The sequence below is a fragment of the Pelodiscus sinensis genome, chromosome 2, assembly GCF_049634645.1.
Source record: "Pelodiscus sinensis isolate JC-2024 chromosome 2, ASM4963464v1, whole genome shotgun sequence".
NCBI lineage: Eukaryota > Metazoa > Chordata > Testudines > Trionychidae > Pelodiscus > Pelodiscus sinensis.
The window spans coordinates 114,087,692-114,111,171 of NC_134712.1; the positions used below are offsets into that span (position 1 = coordinate 114,087,692).

Consider the following 23,480-nt stretch of genomic DNA (forward strand, 5'->3'; position numbering starts at 1 on the left):
AGACTATTCGTTTTTTAAGTTTTTCCAGTTACAAACTAACTCCACTACCCCTATTAATTGTTTTATTTTATTTATTTATTTTTTTAGTGTAAGGAAAGCTATGTAATGAGGTTAAATAGGTTTTAAGATTGGGTCAGTCCAGATTAAACAAGCTAGTATAAGGTGATCCAGACATTTAATGAGTACCTATTTCCTTGTTTTGTTCAAAAGCATGTTACTTAATTTCCCACACTGTGCATAGGTAGTTTTCAGAAACACCATCAAGGTCTCTCCACTAATTTTAACCCACTATAGTAAGTAGCATCAAAGATTACTAATTTTGTACATTTGACAGCATTTTGTTCATGGTCAGTTTTCCACATTATTTATGTCTGTTTTCTTTTCCTTTTCTTTTTCCTTTTCTGACTGTTTAAAAGAGTGCCATTTAAGAAATAGGAGAATATGCTTGCAAAGACACACATATTGACAGGGAAGTATAGGGCAGTTGTAACTTTTTAAAAATGTATGAGTATCATCACTACTAACGTGTCTGTGTATGTGCTGCATAGGAATTGTAGTTTATCTACACTGGGTCAAATTTTCAAAATTAAATATGTCCTATATTTGTAGCTATCTAACTTATCTGTGAAACTCTGATTTGTGTCCATCTATCAAGTGAGTATGTGTGTATAAATGATGCATATGCAAATATGTATGTTCATGCATACAGTTGGGAAATTGTTCCCTAAATTTATGTATTACACACAGGGAACAACAGAAAAAAATCTTTTATACTGTGAAGTTATTTTCTGTGGAAAAGCTTCACTGTAGCCAGAATTGCACTTTGTATATTGACTTAGTCTTCATATTATACCTTTCACAGTACTGTGAATATAGTGAAATTATATGTAGACTCAATTGTTTATATACAGTAGACAAACATGTACAGAGAAGCATTTGTATGTGTGTTTTTCTGTGGTAAAATACACAGTATCTTGCAACATCAGTGGAGATTAATGTTTTCAAACTCAGAAGATTTAGCCATATAACTTCAATGTATGTCAGTCAGTTTTATGGATAAACAATACACACATAAGCCTATATGTGGTTGCTGCTGTTGAAAACAATTACTGTTAAGAGTGCACTTTGAATGTGCTATGGTTTGTTTCTGTGATTAGACTCCAATGCTATAGTAAGCAAAGAAGAATGGAATAGTGATTAATATTTTAAGAGACCCTGTGACATGCTTTATTTTTTTCTGCTGTCAGACTGCTGATCAATGGATTCACAAACTCTAATGCTCTGAGAGTTATAATTCAAGATTTCTGAAGGGGAGTTTTGATAGTGATATTATGTAGCCTCTGGCATATGTTGTTTTTAATATGTTAGTTGTGTCACATGCATATATCTTCAGATTTGATTCTTGACATTAAACCACTTATTTCACTGGAATAATAATAGTAATACCTATCTCTTATATTGAACTTTTCATCAACCAGTCTCAAAGTGCTTCACAATCTTTAATGCATGAGTCCTCACAATATCTCTGTGGGCAAGGAATGAGGACACTTATAGAAAGTTTTGACTATTTAAATGTGGTACTTCAAATAAGATTGACAAAACATGGGCTAAAGCAACATTCTGTTGTACTGAAATACTCTGGAATGCTGTTCTGGCACCCTTTGGGGAGCTGCTGTTCTGGTATTTCTGCTAATTCTAGCTGCTTCCCAGCTTCTGTTGGAGGAGTGGGGCCCTGTAACCAGTGCTCTGTGAAGTGAGCTGATCCTGGGCCAGCCCCTTTTCCCTCCGTGGTTGCAGAGCCTCCTCTGAACCATCAGGAGCTGATGCAAAGCCTAGGCCTAGGATGCAGGGCCTGGGGGGAGCGGGAGGAGCACTTGTCAGCGGATGAGCGAGGAGGAAGCTAGAGCCCAATAGCGGGGACATCAGAGATCTCTCTGTCACACACACACACAAACACATACACGCATGTACACATGCAGATGAATATGGAATGAGTAGGGTTGCAAGGTGTCCGGTATTGGCCCGGACAGTCCGGTTATTTGCAGCTTCCGATCTCTGAGCTTTCAGCACTACTTCCTTTAGGATTCACGCATAGGGCTAAAGACACCATTAATATTATCTGTAGGAACAATTCTACATTCCATATGCTGCTGCCAAAATAATAATCCATAAACAAATATAAAAATCACTGTTTTTCTAAGAAGTAGGAACTGTGGGTATGGTAAAACAGTTGCTCAATTACATGTACATCTGCTTCTTTTCCTTGAGTTCAAACAAAGTTCTCCCATTACTTGGCTAATTCTTCTCTCCTAATCCTTAGATTTGGGGGGTCAATTTACCTTCCTCTCTGTCTCTACCTTCTTATAGTAAAATTGTTTTGTTGTATAATGTGGGAGGAGAAGTTGGTAATTTTATTATTACTTTAATACATCCAAAGGGAGTTTGTTTAAAAAGCTCCAGCTGTTATTCCAGACTCTGTGTAGCGTGAGTAAATATAAATGTCTAGGCCAGCAGTGGGAAACCTCAGGCCTGGGAACCGGATGCGGCCCCGAAGGCTCAGGGCCTCCCCCCTCCAGTATGGGGAGCCCGCAATGGCACTCCAGCCCCCTTGGTATCCCACCATGGGGCAGAACACACAAAATCTACTAGGCTGAAACCCCCCTTGGCTCTGGTGTGTGAGGGGAATATGGGAAGTGTCTTTCTCAGTTCAGGGCCTTGTCAGTGAGGGAGGTTTTGGGTGGTGGGTTTTTTTTTCTTCTTACTTGTGTGTGGCCCTTTTAACCTTCTATCTCACTGATATCTCAAAGGTCATGTATATCCCGAAGCCATGCTTTTACCACATACAGTAGACTTCCAATAATCCGGCACCTTTGGGACCTAGGTGGTGCCAGATTATTGGATATGCCAGAGTATCAGGAAGTACTGCATACTCCCAAACCAATCCTCCCCTAACCTTATGCTCGGGTCTCCGGAACCACCAGTACAGCCCCGCATCTCCCTCCAGGCACTGGGGCACTTGTGCTGAGGGGCCGGCTTTTCAATCAGCTGGCTGGGATGCCATGCGTAACCCAATCCCCTTCCCCAGAGCCAAACATCTCTCCTCCCTGCTGTAACCCAATCCGCCCTTCCCTACCCCCAAATCTTATGCTTGGGTCCTGGAGCAGCCGCACGTCTTCTGCCAGGCACTGGGGCATGTGTGCTGAGTGGCCAGCTTTTCAATCAGCTGGCTGGGAGTAACCCAATGCCCCTTCCCCCATTCTCTTCCCCAGAGCCAAACACCTCCCCTCCCTGCTGTAACCCACGGGAGAGTGGCTGACCTGAACAGTTCCAGTTTCCGTCAGGAGCGCTTGCCATTTTGTTGCCGGACTATCGGGAGTGCCAGACAATTGGGTGCCAGACTAGGAGTTTTACTGTAATTGGCAATAAGATGTTTGTACTTCCATGTTCATGATTTCCAAAAGCCTGCTCCATTTGGCAGGATATTACTGAAAGTTTCCTTCCTTTAAAGCTAATTTGTAAAGTTTCTACTTATATTTTATTTTGGGTAATTAAGCCCAGGTTGACATTCACCATATTAAGAACAGTAATGTTTAAAAGATCCTAGGGGGCAGATATCTTGTTTTCTGTAATGTAACCTATAATAAATAACCAATATTATATTCTTGAATCTGCTTAATCAAGTTCAGACTTCTCAGTGATTTCCAAAGAATTCACCCACATCCTGCCCAGATGGGTGTGCAGAGATGAAAACTCTCAATATCCTTCCCACAATCATGTGGGAGTTTTCTCCAATTAGAATTCTATATTATTTCCAGCAGTAAAGAAGATTATTTCCCAGCTTTATTCCAAATTCTGATTGACCTCTCATTTCCATTGTTCTGGGAAATGTCAAGGCAGGTCTATATTTCAGTGTGATACTAAGTATGGAAGAATTGGGAAAACCAGTATAGTGAAGATGGCAACCTTCATAAAAAGTCTTCCCCAGTGCTGGGGAAAGGGTTCAGAAAAGGGCAACTAAAATGATTAGAGGTTTGGAACGGGTCCCATATGAAGAGAGGTTAAAGCGACGGGGACTTTTCAGTTTAGAAAAGAGGAGACTGAGGGGGGATATGATAGAGGTCTATAAAATCATGAGTGGTGTGGAGAGGGCCGATAAAGAAAAGTTATGTATTGGTTCCCATAATAGAAGAACTAGAGGACACCAAATGAAGTTAATGAGTAGCAGGTTTAAAACTAATAAAAGAAAGTTCTTCTTCACACAGCATGTAGTCAACCTGTAGAACTCCTTGCCAGAGGAGGCTGTAAAGGCTATAACAGAGTTTAAAGAGAAGCTAGATAATTTCATGGAGGTTAGGTCCATAAAAGGCTATTAGCCAGGGGATAGAAATGGTGTCCCTGGCCTCTGTTTGCAGAAGCTGGAGAAGGATGGCAAGAGACAAATCACTTGATCATTGTCTTCGGTCCACCTCGCTGGGGCAGCTGGTGCTGGCCACTGTCAGCAGACAGGCTACTGGGCTAGATGGACCTTTGGTCTGACCCAGTACGGCCATTATGTTCTTATGTTTGCTTTAAAGCAGGCACTTTTAAACAGGTGCACAGACTTTGCAGGGGAGCATCAGGACACACTCGATTTAGAGGCAGGTAAGGGGCCAGCCAGGGCAGGAGCCTGCGGAGGGGCCAGCCAGGGCAGGAGCCTGCGGAGGGGGAGGGAGGAGGCTCTGCTGATGCTGCCAATAAAGCACAACAATTGTAGTAGTGTTTTCTGAGATGTGGGCATATGTCTTTGGGAACTGGACTGAGACCAGCAAAGGCATCTCACATCTTTCAGAATATGGTCATCATATGGTGACAACTTTTAATCTCTAACCCCAGTCTGGCTTTGAACTGATATACTGAGTTCTGCGGTATAATATAGATGTGCCTGTTTTTATTTGTTCCCTGTTCAGGATTTTGAAGAACCTTGCATATACAGATAACTCCTAAAATGCCTAGGCAACATTTTGTAATGGACATTCCTAATATGGCGGTCTTTAGTTCCAAAGGGCTAAATGGGGTTACCCGAGTCTGTGCATGTCTGAGGACATGAAAGGAAGGATATGGTGTGTTTTCCAGAACTTTATTCTTTATTTTTGTTTGAAGAGCGCATCTCGGCTCATGTTGTTTTTCAGAAACTGTTTTTAACAATATTAAAATGAGCGAAAGATGAGCAAAAAAAAATCTGCTCTGATCCATCATGCAAATCTAGATAAGGAAGGAAATTGTTCATGTGAGAGTATGTACAGAACAGATGACCACGGTTTGTTAGTCTGTTTAAAAAGTCTGTTTTACACTGTAATTCAACTTGATTCATTCTTAACATACTTGCAAATCAGCCAAATACTGTAGTAGCCACAACAGCAGTGTTTTTATCAGAAAAATATTTCAGTGGAGACCCTTACAGACATTTTTTTAAAAATACAAATATATAAAAGTTTATATGAGCTAACATAAGCCTCATATTTGGAAACAAGAAGATGTCTAGAGTTCGTATTTTCTTAAGACAAACTATGCTAATTTTTTTCTTTTTCTTGTGATTTAATTTTGTAATATGTCAAGAGAAAATTTGAATGCGCAAATTTGTAATTAAATATTAAAGAAATGTTTAACACCATTACTTCTGAAAGAGACTGAGACTTTATAAGTACCACCACATTTTAAAATACAGTTTGACCTCTGGTTCTATCCAAGCCTCAACATTTCTGAAGAAAGGAAAAACCAGAGTTTCTAATGCTCTGATTTTGAAAAATCTTGTATATTGTAGGGGAATTCTTGACTATTCTTTTTTGAAAAAAAAATTTTTGAATGTTTTTGTTGTTCCTTGATAGTTAGAAGCCTTTGTTATGTGCCCTGGTAATAAATGTTAGCCTTGCTCTGTTATAAAATGGGCCAGATGTTCAGAGTACAACAATGTGGAGTTTTAAATGCATACCAAGCATGTGTTTAAAAATGTATTTATTTAAAGAGATTCTATTACAGGGCTATATCTCTTGCTTAGCATTTTGTGTGTGTGCCCAAGTGAAATTCTGGCAAACACACACATTTCCATAATAATTGATAGCTCACTGCGTATATTTGTCCTCAAAGTATGCCGCCATCAATATTTACACTCAATGTTTCTTGTGAAATATTTTAAGGGCTTGGATGCCAGTCATGAAAGACAGAGAATGTTTATTTCTAGCAATAAGGTATACTAAGTTTCTTGGGCTAACTGGATTTTTTTCTAATCTTTTATGCATGACAAATTTGTCAGATAAGATTCAGGGCAACTAAAATTAAATCTAAATGATATCTCCTTTTCTTTTAAAATAGATACTTAAATTTAGTAATTAAATAAAGATGTGCACCATCAGAAATAAAGCTAAGAAACTTTCGTCTTGAAAGGAAATACGTTTGTCTTGAATATGCTTATCCTGACTTTATTTAGAAGCTGATTAAGTAAAGGCAACATGAACCTATTGTGATTGTTGAATCAGCAGCTTTCGCATAAATTCCTACACCCCAGTAAATAAGTTTGCTTAGCCATACAAAAATCAAATAATTCTGTAGAGAGTAGAACCTTGGAGTTATGAAAGGAAAGGAGGTTGTTTGGAACGCTGAACAAAATGTTACAGTTGTTTTTCAAAAGTTTACAACTGAACATTAGTTTAATATGGCTTGAAACTTTAGAGAAGAAAATGCTTCTTTTCAAGACAGTATTGTACTGTATTCACTTTTTGGGGGGTCTCTGCTGCTGCGTGATTGTGTATTTCTAGCAGAGCTCTTCCTAGTGGGACCTGGGGCAACCAACCAGCCCCCCCCCCCCCCATGCTCCAGGCACAGGCCCTCGGGCAACCTGCCCACCACCCTGGGACCTGGGCCACACTAGCTCTGTCCTGACCTCACCCCTTCACCCAGGCCCCACCCCTCCTCCACTCCCTTACCCTGAGCTGTGGAAACTGGAGGAATTACCAGCAGCCTGGTGCAGGGTAGCAAGAGGGTTTTCTTCCCCTCCCTCCTCGCCCCCAGCCCTGCCCATGGCAGCATGAGCTGAAGCAGGCTGCAGGACCACTCCAGCTCCTGCCGCCAGTCAGTGCAGATGGGAGATGATCCCTACTGCCACCCCATGCCAGGCACTCAAATAATCACCTGGAATTTGTCCATAGCATTGTTGAGGTAGCCACAGTGGGGTCCCCCAAATGCAGGGCATAGAGTGGCTGCCCCAAATTGTCCTATGGACAAGACAGCTCTGACTTCCAGTTCCAAATGAGGTGTGTAGTTGACTGGGTCAGTGTGTAACTCTGGTGTTCATAACTCTGAGGTTCTACCGTACTCTATATTTCTATTAGCTGTTAGCTGTTAATTGGATCATGGGTTCAATCCTTCAACAGTCTGAGTGCTTTCAACTCCCACTGACTTCAGTGTGACGAGGTGTTTAAACCTTAGAAGATTGCACTTTATATTATTTGAATGCAGTTTGCACTTTCATTGCACTTTTTATGCATTTGTAAGATTTTGTTTATAACTATTTTTGTTTCACTGTTCAGTTTTGCCTGTGTGGGGTTGGGAAAAGAAAGGTACATACACACACAAAAATGTGTTTTGAGTACTGCAATTGTCATCAGTAGAAATATCTCTCACTTCCTAAAAATGAAGTGAAAAGGAAAGTTAATTTTAAGTCATATTGAATCAGAAAAGTCTGAATAAGTTTTGAATCATAAAACTCCCATTGACTTGAGTAATGTCAGGATTGGACCCAAATGAGGAAGTTGTTTTATGGTTGTCATAAACGTATGTGTATGCCAGCCAGGTTTTTTATGATAAACTGAATGTTAATTATATTTTAGTTGTCATAATTCATATACTATGCCCAGATCTATATGATGCAAGGTATTTTCAGATATAATTTGTTGGAGTAGAAATAAAGCAACATTTCTGGATGGGGAAGAAACAGTTATTAAAATTATTATGAAATCTTGTATTGTTTGGGATAATCCGATCGTTTTGTGTATTGTTAAAACTTAAGGGGAATATGATGTTGCACAGTGAGTAGTTTACATGGGGGTTCTGTGGAGACTTTCAAAGCCAGTTGTGTTTCATGAGTTAAGAAGTTTTGGATAACTTCCCAAAAGGGGGTATTTTACGGATATTATTTTAAACTAGACAGGGATGAATATAAATGTAACTCATCTGAAGAAGTAGATTGGGCCCATGAAAGCTCATAATACTATATATAGTAATAGAAATATAGCCGTGTTAGTCTGGTGTAGCTGAAGCAAAATACAGGACTCTAAGCTGCTACTTGTTGTTTTTTTTTAAGTTACAGACTAACATGGCTACCCCTCTGAGATTTATGAATGTAAGGTTATGCAGTAAAACTGTGAAAAGAGGAGGAAAAAAAACATGGTAGTGTAAATGCCTTGGATAATGGTGACTTGACCCAAATCATCATGCAAACTGTTTTGCTGTGTGAATGGACTTTATAGCTCAGATTTGCAACCCTCACCAGCAATTAGTTTGCTCCTTTTATCACATGGAGGAAAGGGAGGGAAAGGATAGAGAAGCTGATCTTTCCAGCACCCTGCATTTCTAATATCTGACTTCAAATAGAAATGCTGTCAAAATAAAGTCTTTACATTTTGAGTGCTATTTATTGTGCAAATGCCAGTTCCTTTCCGTTTCACAGTGGTTCACATTATGTGCATGCCTTTTAGTGCTATGAAAGTACTTTCTCTCTCTCCTCCAAAACATAAGCATATGTATTATTTATTTATACAAATCCCCAAGGACTAGATTTGGTTCAGTATTTCATTCCCAAATAATCTCTCATAATTAATGATCTAGAGAGATATTACTGAGGGGGGCTGAAATATTATCCTGTTATGATGCCAGCTTTGGGTGTGTGTATATTGTGACTATATTTGTATATAGTATTCAACTAATCACAGTGCAGAAACATGACGGTGTATTTTACAATAAATACAAATGTATTATTTGAATAAAAAATAACAAATAGTCAAATTCAAAAAAGCAAGACATCCCTGCTGCCTTTCATTAATCCTTTTGAGGAGAGAGAGATGGAGGGTGAAGAGGAGATGTAGAGATAAAGAAGCAAAGAGTTTTCTCTGTAGATAGATTTCCTCCTTGTATATATTCGAATCAAATTTAAATTTCTTATTCTTGCTGCTGTTGTCCAGGTTCACTCAATCCCTATTTATATTTGACCTGCTATCTGATCTTTTAAAGATTATCCTCCTCATATCATTAGTGAATGCCCCCTTTTCTCATAGCTGTAGTTTGTCTTATGTATGGAGGGGGCAGCTCTAGTCAGGCCAATGGGCTGCACATGGGGAGGGAAGGGAATTCTGTGCTTGCCCTAGGCTTGCAGGTTGGGGGCACAGTATGCTCCAAACTATACCCATGCTTTTTCTGCCTCTAACAGGCAGTTCCAGGCCCTCTGCACTGTGCTGTCCTTTATGATTTAATCTCCCAAAACTTATTTAAGTGTCTGCTCTCACCCTCTATCTGCTTTCTAATTTTTTTTATAACTCCCATCACTGTAGTATCTAAGGACTTACGACAAAAAGCCTACAAAACAGGAAGGAAGGAATTTAACTAGCAAATAATAAAAATAAAGGACCTTAACCATCAGGATTGATACATGCCTTTTACTGAGAGAACATACAATCTTGTCTTATCTTTCTGCTACTCTTCTTTTCTTATTTGACCCTAGTTTGTTGCATCATATTAGGTTTAATTCATATGCTCTTTGGAGCTGAGGCTGGGTCTCTGTTTGTGAGGATATTAGCACATTTTAAAAAAATACTCCATTACCACTCTCTGTTTTTATGAAATAATCAGTATTTCAAGGTAAAAGTCATCAATCACTTAGTCCACCATATACAAATATTACATACAAGTGATCACATACAGTAGTTGTTACTGTGGAAGGTCTGATTCTCTCCAGACACAAGCATTAAATGGGTATTGTGTAATATAGCATCCATTTCATCATGAAGGTTATAACTACTTAAGTGTCCTAGTTAACTACAGAAATATAATACTTAGCATTTGAATGGCAATTCAGAACCTTTCTTTCAGATCATTACATATAGATATTGAAAAAATAATAGTTTGTCCTACTTCTTGCCACAAACCTTTGAACGGTTTTAGACATATTTAGAAAAGTTTGGGCTCCAAATACTTGTTCATGTTTCTGACAATGAAGATTGCATTTGTAGCACTCAGCCTCAGCTACTGAAAACTTACAAGAGTTCTATTCTAACTTCTCTGATTCTGGCTCTTCCTCACTTCCTTTTCAGTTCCTACAGAAACAGAAATGGAATCACCAGAAATAGGGAAAGAGTCTTCAAGATCGTGTTTCAAAAGTATTCTAATTCTGTTGAATTGGCAAAATTTATGAATGCAAGTGCCCAATCACACCTCTTCTGATAACATTTGGTTTCAGTTCAGGGATGTTTTTCTTTTCTAAAAAAAACCCAAGCCTGTGTTTTTTAAACATATTTAACATCAATACAAACTGAAACTTGGCAAATCACTACTAAACTTCTGGTTTGTGGTTTTTGGCCAAGTTAGGGCGTGCTAAACTTGATGTGTGTATTGTTCTTCGATAAACTTTTTGCATTAAAAATAAATATTATTTAGAACATCATTGCTTTCATTCAGTGAATGCAGTATAACTTTAAACAGACCCATAGGAATTGTGAATAGTATTCATTCTGAATATATATTGTGCATAGCATATCTAATTTCAGTGGGGGGGCGGTAAGAGCTAGGACCACCAAATTCAATATACAGCTTTTTCTTATCATAATTTAACGCAAGGTAAAGATATGGTTGTGCCAGGAAAATGGGGTGTGTCTAGAATGGTATTGCTTCTCATAAAAGGGTACAGAAAAGAGACAATCACCTGGCAAGTGAAAAGGAGCTGACCCCGTCCCACCTGATCTGGAACTGCTCCAGCCTTGAGCCTCCCACTTCCTAGGTGTCCTTTACAGAGGGTGGCGGGAGAACTGAAGCTTCCCCCACTTTACCTCCTAATTTTGCTGACTGTTGCCCTTCATCAGGGAGCAAGGGAAAAGTGCATAGTTTGCTGCATTCCTCATTCTGGCTGGAAAATACAGTGGGCAGACAAGCCTGGATCTGCCCTGGCCAGGGGTCTTGCACCCTCTCCTGTCTGTGCCTGCTGGAGCTGCAGTGACCATAGAAAGGCACTTCTCACCTGGTCCTAAGCTGCTGCCAGGAGAGAGGGCTTGTCCTCTCTCCCCAGGGCAGCCTGTTTGCTGCACCTCTCATCCCCAACCTCACCCCAGAGCATGTACATTTTAATTTTATTTTCCAAAAAAACTAATTGAGTTAAGGACCCAAACAACACTGGGTAAATCTACTACAGGTTGCAGCTCTAAAATCTAGGATTCGCTGGTCTGGCAGCATCCATGGTCCAGCATGACCACAGATGTTCCAGGACCAGAGAGTCCTGGCGCACTGCAGGAGGGTGGGGGCCCACGAGCTGGCGCATGGCTCAGCTGGACTGTGGGAAAGGGCACATGGTTCAGCTGGGCTGTGGGGGAGCGCAAGGAGCCAGCGCATGGCTTAGCTGGGCTGGGGGGAGAGCCAGGAAGCAGGAAGAGGAGCATTAGGGGCGGCCTCTGAAATGACCTGCTCTGGTCCAGAAAAATCCCTCATCCAGAACCATTCAGGTCCTGAGGGTACTGGACCAGGGAGGTCCAACCTGTAGTAAATTATAAGTAATGTTTCTGGATATTAAAAGTAAATAGATTACTCTGATGTGTGTCTGTAATTAGTTCATATGTCAACTTTCATTTATAGTGGGGACACCCTGTACAGTTGCCCCAGTATACATCCATTCTGCACTATAGTCGTTGACGCTTGTAGGAACTGATGCATTATAAATCCTCCCATTCCCCACTCTTAAGTTGCGCACACAAAAAAAAGTTTGCACAAATGGAAGTTAGCCATGGGGGGGGGGGGGGGGGAATCCCCACTTTCAGTTGTTTCCTTATAAGTCCAAGTTTTTTGGAACGTATCTTGGACTTATAGCGAGGATGGCCTATACATTACTATTTTTCATGTGTATTGGGAGGTGATTTTTAATAAAACTGGATTCTACATTTAATTTGGGAGAGGGATAATCTTTTTAATGGAAATTTTTTTCATATGAGATTAGGAGCCAAATTCATCAGTGCTATCTGCAGGTGCAAATGCACTGGCTTCAGAGTTTTCCCTTGTAAATAAGTTTTAATTGCTTAATTTCTCTAATATAAATATTAGTTCTTTATCATCCATGGAGTCTTCTAGGATTAGCAGAATAGACAAAGATATTTTGTTTAAAAAAGCACCTTAAATCTGTTACATTCTTTTATACATCATAAAATTGCTTCATGAAAGGATACAAATTATATGACTTTGGATTCTAACACCAAGCTATACCTCTTTAGAGCGCATTTATTATATGTAGGGCACTCTGTCTCAGAAGTCTTGGAAGTCACATATTCTATGATTTTCCATGGCTTCTACAGCGGCCAGCATAGCTGAACCCATCCATGGCTAGCTCCAGGGACAGCTAGCTCCAGGGACAGCTAGTCTCTAGCTCCAGGGACAGCTGCTCATGTGGCCCCGGGGATAGCCACACCAGCTGCTCTTCAGGCAGCTCCCCCCCCTCCCCCCCTTGCAATGATACCCTGACAGGTGACTGGAGCAGTTGCAACTCCTGGCTCCTGGTGCTGTTGTACCTGGGCACCTCCCCCCAAGCTGGGGTTCCCCCAGACAACTCCCCTCTGCAGCAGTGAACCCACACGTCCCCTTCCTCCCCAAGATTTAATCACAGGTATTTCTAGTATGAGTCATGGGCAGGTCACAACCATTTTTGTTGCCCATATCCTGGCTATGACTTTTACTAAAAATAATCATGACTAAATCATATATTTAATTATAGGGTTAAAAAGAGAAGCATTGAACACATTTGCATTTGAATGCAGAAAAAAGAGTGCTAATATGTTAAACCATCTGTTGCTCATCAATTAATTTCAACTCATCATCTGCAATTCATAGAAAAGATTGTTGTCCCTCATGAGATGGCATTTTTCAGCTAAACAATTTTAGGAAATAATTGTTAAAATAGAAAATCAGGAGAGTAAAAGGAAGTTACTTTCTTATGATATTGTTTATATTTCTGTACTGTTCTGCTCCTGTCTTCATTTACATGTTAGTTGTTGTCTTAACTAGTATTATGACCCAAAGTTATTAATAAATATATTTCTGTTCCCCGTCTACGCTCCCCACTACTTGCCTACGCTACAGAAATAACCATCTTTGTACACAATTGTTAAATATGTCTATTGTAATATGGTTTCTTTTTGCCTATGAGGACAGAAAGGAAACATTCTAGCCATACCTGAGAGCAATTTTTAACTGCAATTTGTTTATTAATCAAGTAAAATATATAGCAAATATACCTGTATGTTATAGATTCGATTACTTGCTGTATTCTGTAAGGAAATGATTAGTTGCTTGCAGTGAGTTGATGGTGAGCTTTGACTTTAAATTCCAGACATACTATTTATAGTAAATCTTAATTTCCAAATAAAAAATGAATAACAAGAAATGACTGGAGAGAAACTTAATGGTTATTTCAAGTTATTTAATATTTTTTGCTTTTTCTTGAGTTTAACCATATAATTTCTGTCTTATGAAGGAGTTTGGGGAAAAGGAGTGCCTTACCAGCAGTAGCTTCTTCTTCAAAAATATTGGCTCTACAGAGACATGCTTCAGATACTGGACACACTGTTGTGTGACCACAGAACCGTTTTGAGCAAAAATTACCAGTTGGAGGTGAAACATATGTCATTCAATCCCAGCATTCTGTAGAACAAGTGATTTAAATGCCTTGCTTATTTTAATGGCCCCTTGTTAATTCCTCATTATACATCTGTTAGAGAAGTCATTGAGACAACCTTTTCTTTTCACATTCATGTTAGTTTTACATGTAGTTGTTTACTTGTAAATAGTCCATTGGTGGATATAGTACAAACTCAAAAGTCTTTGTTTATTGTGTGTAGTTTGCAGAATCTGTTTCTGAGTCATTTTCAAAGTTGGCAGATCTGCTTGAGAAAATGCCAGATGTTTCTCTTTCACCACATCAGAGAAGAATAAAAAATGCCTTCCAGGCATTAGGGAAAAGCATTCAGCCCAAGGTTGTGATGCCTTCAAAAAGGACACAGAAGACTTTAAAGATTCTTCTCCCACACCATCTCCCGCCTAGGACTCTGGTAGAGCATGTGTTTGGGATGCTTTTTCTCCAGAAGGTCTCTTCAGACACCAGTAATGTGGCCTCTAAACCTCTCTCTGTAGCAAACTCTGATACAAAATTCCATACTGAAAGGAGCCATTGTCTTGTAAAAGTGTCCCACAAGATACGAAGTGGTTTCCAAGATATAAGAATTCATATTCTTCAGATAATGGGGTGAGAACCTATGGTTTTATTGTTTTCAAGAAGTTGTGTAAAAAAAAGAAAGGTATCAACAACTGAGATCTCACCATTGGACCCAATCTAATTTTGCTTTCTGCAGCCGAGGACTCCTCGAATCTGTACTTGTCATATTGGTCTTCTAGATGAGGGCAACCACTAGATCTTCCTGGCAAAAATATCAGGCGTCAACCTGGTTTGAAGGGGCTAGTGGAGGAATGCCAATGAAGTTTGAACTGTACACAGCTTCTTACACTCTTGGATTGGTACTAGCAAGATTTTATCAGTCTTTCATCCCACAGTTCTTGACACCCTTTTGTATTCTGGGTTAGGCTCTCAATGTCTGATAGGACAAAAACATTGCAGCAGTGGTTCTGGGTACCTGTCAGCTTCCCATAATGCACTTATCTCCTCCCTCCATCCCAATCAAAAAGCAACAGCGAACAATCTTTTCACACCGTTTTTTCCCCAGTTATCCATCCAGAGAATATAACATGGCCTAGCCAGCAGCCGCCAGCACAAGGAAGAATGTGAGGAGGCCAGGCAGGAACCCACTGAGTGCTGGTGCTGGAAGCATTAGGGCCTGTTGTGAGAGTGGAATGCCGATTCTGGTCCTGAGAGACAAGCACAGACAGGTGGGACTACCAGTGGGTGCAAAACTTTTACATGTGTAAGGCTACTTTCATGGAACTTTGTGAATTGCTTTCTCCCACCCTGAAGTGCAACAATACCAGAATGAGACCCACTCTGACAGTTAAGACGTGAGTGGCAATAGCCCTATGGAAGCTTGCAATGCCAAACTGTTACTGGTCAGTTGGGAATCAATCTGAAGTAGGTAAATCTACAGTGGGAGCCGCCGTGATCCAAGTTGCCAGGACAATTAATACCCTTCTGCTAGGAAAGGCAATGACTCTGGGAAATGTACAGGACATAGTGGATGGCTTTGCTGAGATGGGATTCCCTAATTATAGTGGAATGATAGGGATAGGCATTCTATCTATCTTGGCACCTGACCACCTTGCCAAAGAGTACATAAACCACAAGGAGTACTTCTCAATGGTTTTGCAGGTGCTGGTGGATCACAAAGGCCATTTCACCAACATCAACATGATCTGTAGGAATTCCAGAAAGCTGCAAGATGGGACTTTCTTCTTAGACTAAAAATTGCCAATCATAGAATCATAGAACTGGAAGAGACCTCAGAAGGTCATCAAGTCCAGCCCCCTGCTCTAGGCAGGACCAGTTCCAACTAAATCAACCCGGCCAAGGCTTTGTCAAGCCGAGACTTAAACACCTATAGGGATGGAGACTCCACTACTTCCATAGGTAACCCATTCCAGTGCTTCACCACCCTCCTAGTGAAATAGTTTTTCCTAATATCCAACCTGGACCTCTCCCACCACAACTTGAGACCATTGCTCCTTGTTCTGCCATCTGTCACTACTGAGAACAGCCTCTCTCCATCCTCTTTGGAACCTCCCTTCAGGAAGTTGAAGGCTGCTATCAAATCCCCCCTCACTCTTCGCTTCTGCAGACTAAACAGACCCAAGTCCCTCAGCCTCTCCTCATAAGTCATATGCTCCAGCCCCCTAATCATTTTGGTTGCCCTCCGCTGGACCCTCTCCAATGCGTCCACATCCTTTTTGTAGTGGGGGGCCCAGAACTGGACACAATACTCCAGATGCGGCCTCACCAAAGCCGAATCAAGGGGAATGATGACATCTCTGGATCTGCTGGCAATGCTCCTCTTAATGCAACCTAATATGCCATTAGCCTTCTTGGCTACAAGGGCACACTGTTGACTCATATCTAGCTTCTCATCCACTGTAACCCCCAGGTCCTTTTCTGCAGAACTACTACTTAACCGGTTGGTCCCCAGCTTGTAACTATGCTTGGGATTCTTCCGTCCCAAGTGCAGGACTCTACACTTGTCCTTGTTGAACCTCATCAGATTTCTTGTGGCCCATGCCTCCAATTTGTCTAAGTCATTCTGTACCCTATCTCTGCCCTTAAGGGTATCTACCTCTCTCCCCAGCTTAGTGTCATCCGCAAACTTGCTGAGGGTGCAATCCATCCCCTCATCCAGATCATTAATAAAGATATTGAACAAAACCGGTCCTAGAACCGAACCTTGGGGCACTCCGCTAGAAACCGACCGCCATCCTGACATCGAGCCATTGATCACTACCCGCTGGGCCCAGCCTTTTAGCCATCTTTCTATCCATCTTACTGTCCATTTATCCAATCCACAATCCCTTAACTTGCTGGCAAGAATATTGTGGGAGACCGTATCAAAAGCCTTGCTAAAGTCAAAGTATATAACATCCACTGACTTCCCCATGTCCACCGAGCCAATTACTTCATCATAGAAGCTAATCAGATTGGTCAGGCACGACTTGCCCTTTGTGAATCCATGCTGACTATTCCTAATCACTTTCCTCTCATCCAAGTGCCTCAATATGGATTCCTTAAGGATCCCTTCCATGATTTTTCCAGGAACCGAGGTAAGACTGACCAGCCTATAGTTCCCTGGATCATCCTTCTTCCCTTTTTTGAAGATGGGCACTACATTTGCCTTTTTCCAGTCATCCAGGATTTCTCCCGATCTCCACGACTTTTCAAAAATAATAGCCAAAGGCTCCACAATGACATTTGCCAACTCCCTCAGTACCCTCGGATGCACTAAGTCCGGACCCATGGATTTGTGTATGTTTAGCTTTTCTAAATAGTTCCTCTAAATAGTTCCTAACCTGTTCTTTACCCACCACGGGCTGTCCATCTTCATCCCATCCTGCGTCACTTAGCGCAGAAGTCCAGGAGCCGACCTTGTCCGTGAATACAGAGGCAAAGAAAGCATTGAGTACTTCAGCTTTCCCCACATCATCTGTCACTAGGTTACCACCTTCATCCATTAGGGGCCGCACACCCTCTCTGATCACCTTCTTCTTGTTAACATGCCTGTGCCTGGGGATGTTGAAATACCAATAGTGATCCTTTTAGACCCAGCGTATCCATTGCTCTCAGGGCTCATGAAGTCATACATAGGCAACTTAGACAGCAGTAAGGAGTAGTTCAACTACTGGCTGAGCAAGTGCAGAATGATGGTAGAATGTGCTTTTGGCCATTTGAAGGAATGCTTCCAGAGTTTATTCACTAGATTAGACCACAGTGAAAGCAACATTCCCATTGTTGTGGATGCTTGCTGTGTGCTACATAATATATTCAAAAGTAAGAGGGAAAAGTTTCTGGCATAGTGGAGGGTTGAGGCAGATCATCCAGACACCAGGGCAGTAAGGAGAACACTGTGATGGGTTAGACGCGCCCCGCGCTCTCGGCAGGGGGACGTCTGGGGTAGCGCGGCAAGGGCTGCAGCAGAAAAAACATGGTGCCGCTCTTGTGGAGCATGCGCCGGGCTCTGCGCTGGGCTCTGTTCTGTCCTGGAAGGAGGATGGCCTCCGCTCACAGAGGGGGCAGGTGCAGCAGGGGAGTGACCTGCACGGGTAGGACGCTGCAGCACCAGCAGGAGAGAACGGTGGCAGCTCTAGGAGCGGGCGGAGCCTGCAGGGTAGTGTGGATGCTCCCATGTCAGCGGGCACCCCCGCGGTGTACACAGGGGGAGGGGCCAACACAGGCACAGGGAGGAAGGCGTGTTGGGAGTGGGCTATAAAAGGGAGCGGCAGAGGGAGACGGGGAGGAAAGGTAACCTGTCGGACGGACAGGTGATGCCCCAGAGGGGGAAGGAATTGACCCAGGGTAGGGCTGAGTGGACACCCGAGGGTTGGTGCATTTAGGGGTAACACCCCACCAACCGAGCCAGGGAAGAGTTCCCCACCTTTAGGGTCCTGGGTCGAGACCTGGAGTGAGGGTAGGCCCAGGTCCCCCTTCCCTCACCACGTGTTGCGTTAGCGGGAGGGATTTGGCTAGTGCTGTGGGGCTGATCTTACAGTGCAAGATGTATTGACCCGGAAGTGTGTAGCAAACTATGTCAATAAATAGGGGACTCCTCTGGAACCTGAAGGGATTTCTGGCAGTCATTGGGTGGGGAGTCGATGTTGGCGCGGGTGCGATATAGCGCGTGACATTACAGCACATTAAAGGGTGCTGTGCATCAGAGAAGCTTTGAACACCAATGTCATGAATGACCAGACAATGATTTGACGGTTGCTTTTAACATGTACTGATGTGTACATGTACTGACCTGTAGACACTTCCCCTCCAAACACAGTGGATACAAAGAATAAAGATTCTGTTCTTCTGAAATCATACATTTTTATTTAGGAAACACAGGGAACAGAGACAGAAAAAGAGTTTATGGTAAAAAGGTCTGATGGGGGAGGAAGGAGAGAATTAAAGTGACTTATTACAGTCCCTTGTGTAGCAATCAGAACTGTGGGAATGTCAGACTTCTGTTCCAGGAGACGTCACTGGGAGTTGAGTGAAAGTCTTCCTGGGCCTTTCCCTGACACCACCCCATGATTCTAAGATGCCAGGGAGAGCAGGCCATCGAAGTTGGTGAGGAATTGGTGGTTTACCAATAGGTGCAGGGGGATTCTGTACTCCAGGTGCTTTTCCTTCACCTCTATCAGGTTCCTCATCAGTTCTGTTGGTTCCTCTATGAGCCTCAACATCTTGTCCTGCATCTTATGCTCATGTTACTTGCATGCTTTTTTGTTCTCCCAATGGCATCTAGCAGCGTTCTCCTCCATGTATTCAGTTGAGCTCTATCAGTGCAGGCAGATTGCATGAGCTCATTAAACATTTCATACTGTGTAGATTTTTTTTTCACTTTCTGATCTGTAAGGAAGGAGCTAGGGGTGCAGATAAGTCATTGTTCTAGCTGCAATGGGGAAAAAAATCAAGGGTAGACAGAGAAGGTACATTGTGAAACACTGAAGGTTAACTCTTTTTCAATGAATGAATCACTCTGCTGAGAAAATTTTTCATTTTAAACTGAATGCATGGGGCAGCTGAACTCGGTTTGGTGGTTGGTAGGCATGGTAAGAAACAGGTTGGGGCTCTTGCTCTTTTGCTTCTGCTTTGAAAATGTGTGTGAGAGTGCTTGCAAAGTTCTGTCCAAGTTATATTATCAGTGACACCTATGATAGTTTTGCATAATTATTTCTTAAGCTCCAATCAGTTACAACTCTGATGAACAAAAGAATCCAGTTCACTCTCTCAGCTGTTAGCTCTGCAGAACAAAGAGAGTAAAAATGTTGTAATCACTAAAGTCAATGGACATTTTGAACATATACATGACTATATTGAGACTATATAAATATTTAAACACCAAGTAATTCTATTTCTATCAACACTTTGGTCTTCTGTTCCTTCACATATTTATTCTATAATTTTTCATGGAGGACTAGAGTCTAAATTATAGAAAGGATAAGAAAAAAACTGAAGGGAGGTTTGTGGAGCAAATGGTAAGATTTTCTAGCAGCCATCGCTTGTGGTAAACGAACTGTGATGAAAATACTGTGACATTGACCTCTGTACCTTGGCTTCCAGCCATTTACCAAAAGAGTGAATGTCTCACTGTGTATAAACTACAAACATGCTTGCTGAAGAAAGAGCACAGTAAATAGCCATTTAACTCTTTCATGCTTCGAGAGAATGAGTGTGTGGTAATGACATAACACTAGTAAAACATTTTCATTAGATTCGTTGCCAACAGAATATCTTTGTAGAAGAATTTATTGGGAATTTGGGAATTAATACCAAAGTATTTAAACACTCTTGCAGTCCTACTGCTGTGGGGATGTGTGAGAATTGGAATTTCTAAACAACTATAAAAGGAATTAGTGTGTGTCGTGTCTAAAGAATGTCTTCTTGAGTGACCAGCCCTCAGAATAGCACCACCAATATAAACCCCCTAGTGTAAGCAAAAGAAGCCACAACATGCCACAGTGGTGCTCCTCTGGAGGGCCAGTGAAAATCACAGCTTCCCTTCTCTACATTAGAGATTTTCACCAGTGCAGCTACATCCGCACCTGGCCACAGAGGGCTTAATCCGAATATATTCCACATGGCCAAGACCTTAGATGTTTGTCTGACAGTCAGACATTCAACCTCTTCATTTGAGAAAAGGAAGAGCTACAGTTCAGGTTTCAGTCTTGAGACATTGTCGTCCTTTAATAAAATGGGGGACAAGGAGGGCCTGGTGTCCTAATTTAAGAGACAAGTAGAAGCAGAATTAACTTATTTGAGGGGAAAGTAATAAACTGCCTTGTATATAATAGCCTTTAAATCCATGACAGCATACACAGATTATTTAAATAATGCAATGCAAGGTTTCAGATATCAGCATAGAGACACAGGAAATCTTATCTCAAGAGGAGAACAGAAAACGAGTGATCAGTTGACAGTTTAAAAAAGAAATTGTAGTGTCTGAATCTGTGACTAAGCTATAATGAATGACACATTCTTCTCTAGTTTACTTAACTAACCTCAGAAACATCTACTGTAGATTTGGCTGGGATTTAACAGCCCATTCTCCCTTTCACTTCTCCCAACCCCAAGTGATACAAACACAAATGCTAATATTTAACACTCCCCAGGCTTCTACTTCAAAACTAAACATCTCTTACAAAGCTGAATTGAACCATCTAGTAGAAGTCACTGACATAACAGGAAGTGCTGCCTCTTAAAAACCTGATGCAGCAAAGTAGAGGGGAGACAGAAATTAGGGTGTTTTATATTGTCAACTGAGGAGACCTCCAAAGTAGATCCCTGAAAATTTGCAGATATCCATTGATGAGGATAGCTATGACTCATTTTTGCAGATGCAGATACAAATTTTGTATTTAGAACTTTGCACATCTGAACCTATCTGCTTTATATCCATGGGCCTCTGCGGATGTCAGTGCAGATATCCACAACTCATTTTTCTGGATACATATGCATCTGCGGATAAAAATTTTGTATCTGCGCATGGCTCTACTCCAAAGCTGAAGTTGCAGCATGGATGAGTTTAGAATTCATCCTCCCTTGCTTTCCTTCATGGCCAGATAAAACTCCCATTTCCCAAAATTACTGTAAGAAAGAAAACAAATTCTTGATACTGTCCTAGAAGTGTAAAATTTCCCTGTTGTGCAGGGTAACAAGGTGGGGTAAAGGGGGGAATCTTTTATTGGACCAACTTTGTTGGACTGCCTGTTGTGCAGAATGGCTGCCAATGAACAATATTGATTTCCTGTAGAAAGTTCACTCCTTTCTTCCAAGACAGATATGTTTGTTGTGAAATATTTTTTAAAGCTTGTTAGGTATTTAATTTCACGGTGATAAGCATATTATAAATTATTGTTAAATGTCATGGCAGGGTTTATAATATAGCAGTAATAACTACTGTGTATCCTACCACATAACCCACATGTTGTGTGGTCTGCCTGCTACAAATTCCATTTGTTGACATATATTTTTTGTGTGTGGAACAAAATGGCTTTTCCTAAATTGTGTACACAGCTTGCCTCTTCATATATTCTGTATACCACATCTACTCCCTATTAATCAGTGTTATTTGTGAGCTTTTGTTGACTTAATTCTGTATGCTGAGGGAGTGGAATGTTTGCTGGCAAGAAAAGCTGTTATTCCTTTAAGAGAGACACATCAATCTTCCCATCAGTGAATAGTCAGTCCAAAACCCAGTGCTTTACGAGTTTCAGACCAGGCTATTTATCAAGAGGCAACTGTTCATTTCTTAGATGGGCCCTATTTATTGAAGAAGAGATGTAAAGTCCCGTTTAATTAGTTAACCGATTAAACGTAATGTTTAACTGGTTAACTGATTAAAGGGAAGGTGGCTGGGGGGGAGCAGCAGCTCACCTGCCATACATAGGGGCTACTCCAGCTGGCCAGTCCAGCCCCTAACCCATGGCGGGTGGGGAGCAGCTCCAGCCCCAACCAGTTAACCAGAACCAGTAAGCCTTACTACCAGTTAGCCATCGAGATCCTTAAGGCAAAGTTGCATTTGTGACACTATAGAGCAGGGGTGGGCAAAAGGGCCTCCACGGGCCAGATGCGGCCCCCCGCCAAGCAGCTTGATTCATCTGGCAGATGCCATTCAGGGCCTGGGGACGGAGGAGTGCACAAAGTCTTCTTCCGCCCTGCAAGGGGCATGTGGTGCTTAGTCAATCACTAGCTGCTGCTCAACTGGCAGGGTTGACTCTAAGCATGGCACCCCTTGCAGGGCGGGGGCAGAGAGTGAGAGGCTTCCGGTGCTTCCCCAGACCCTGACTGACCTGGGGGCAGGGAGAGCATGCAAAGTCTCCAGCTGCCTGGAGTGCGGGCGCCTAGAAGGAACCACCACCTGTTCAGAACAGCTGACAGTTCTGTCTGAGGGGGGTGGTAAGGACAAAGACTTCACATGCTCTCCCCACCCCCAGGCCAGTCAGGGTCTGTGGGTGGGGAAATACAGAAGTATCCTGGCCCTGTCCGTTTTGGGGCTGCCCAGGGGCCACTTCAATTTCTGAAGTGGCCCCCATCTAAAATTATTGCCCACCCTTGCTGTAGGGAGTGGATTGCAAGAAAACCTTAATAGCTGCAAGCTTTCTTTTAAGTAAGCCAATACAAGTTTAAAATATTGAACTTTGATATTGTTCTCTAAATTTCTGCTGCATTGAGGCACTCAGAAGAAATGCAGTCAGTTATACAGTGTAATATATCAGAGGCTACATATTATCTAATAGATAGGTGTACATACTTTATATATATTATGCCAAGTTTTTTTCTTCTACTTCAGTAACCACAAGCTGAGCTTTCTTTTTTCTCCCTAAGTTAATAGTTCAATGGGAGCTAATGGGCACTCTGCCTTATGAAAATCAGGTCACTTATTTTGTTGGCTGAATATGGATTTAGAAGCTAAACATTAAACTCCTTTTTAAAAAAAGAGACTTGGCCTCTGCTGCTTTCTTTAGCCTAAGCTTCTCTTGCCCTACCCCTCAGCTGTTACACAGAGAACTGC

General features: G+C 41.7%; 1 protein-coding gene and 1 long non-coding RNA gene across 4 annotated transcripts in view; one reads left to right on the forward strand and one right to left on the reverse strand.

The window, feature by feature from the left end:
• RPP40 (ribonuclease P/MRP subunit p40) overlaps positions 1-23,480 on the forward strand; it is a 215,569-nt gene that overhangs the window by 138,353 nt on the left and 53,736 nt on the right. The gene's annotated exons all lie outside the window — the stretch shown is intronic.
• Positions 17,749-23,480, reverse strand: part of LOC112543993 (uncharacterized) — a 44,106-nt gene continuing 38,374 nt past the window's right edge. Inside the window, exon 3 of the long non-coding RNA XR_003087290.2 lies at positions 17,749-19,709. This is a non-coding gene — a long non-coding RNA (uncharacterized LOC112543993). The remainder of the gene's footprint in view (positions 19,710-23,480) is intronic.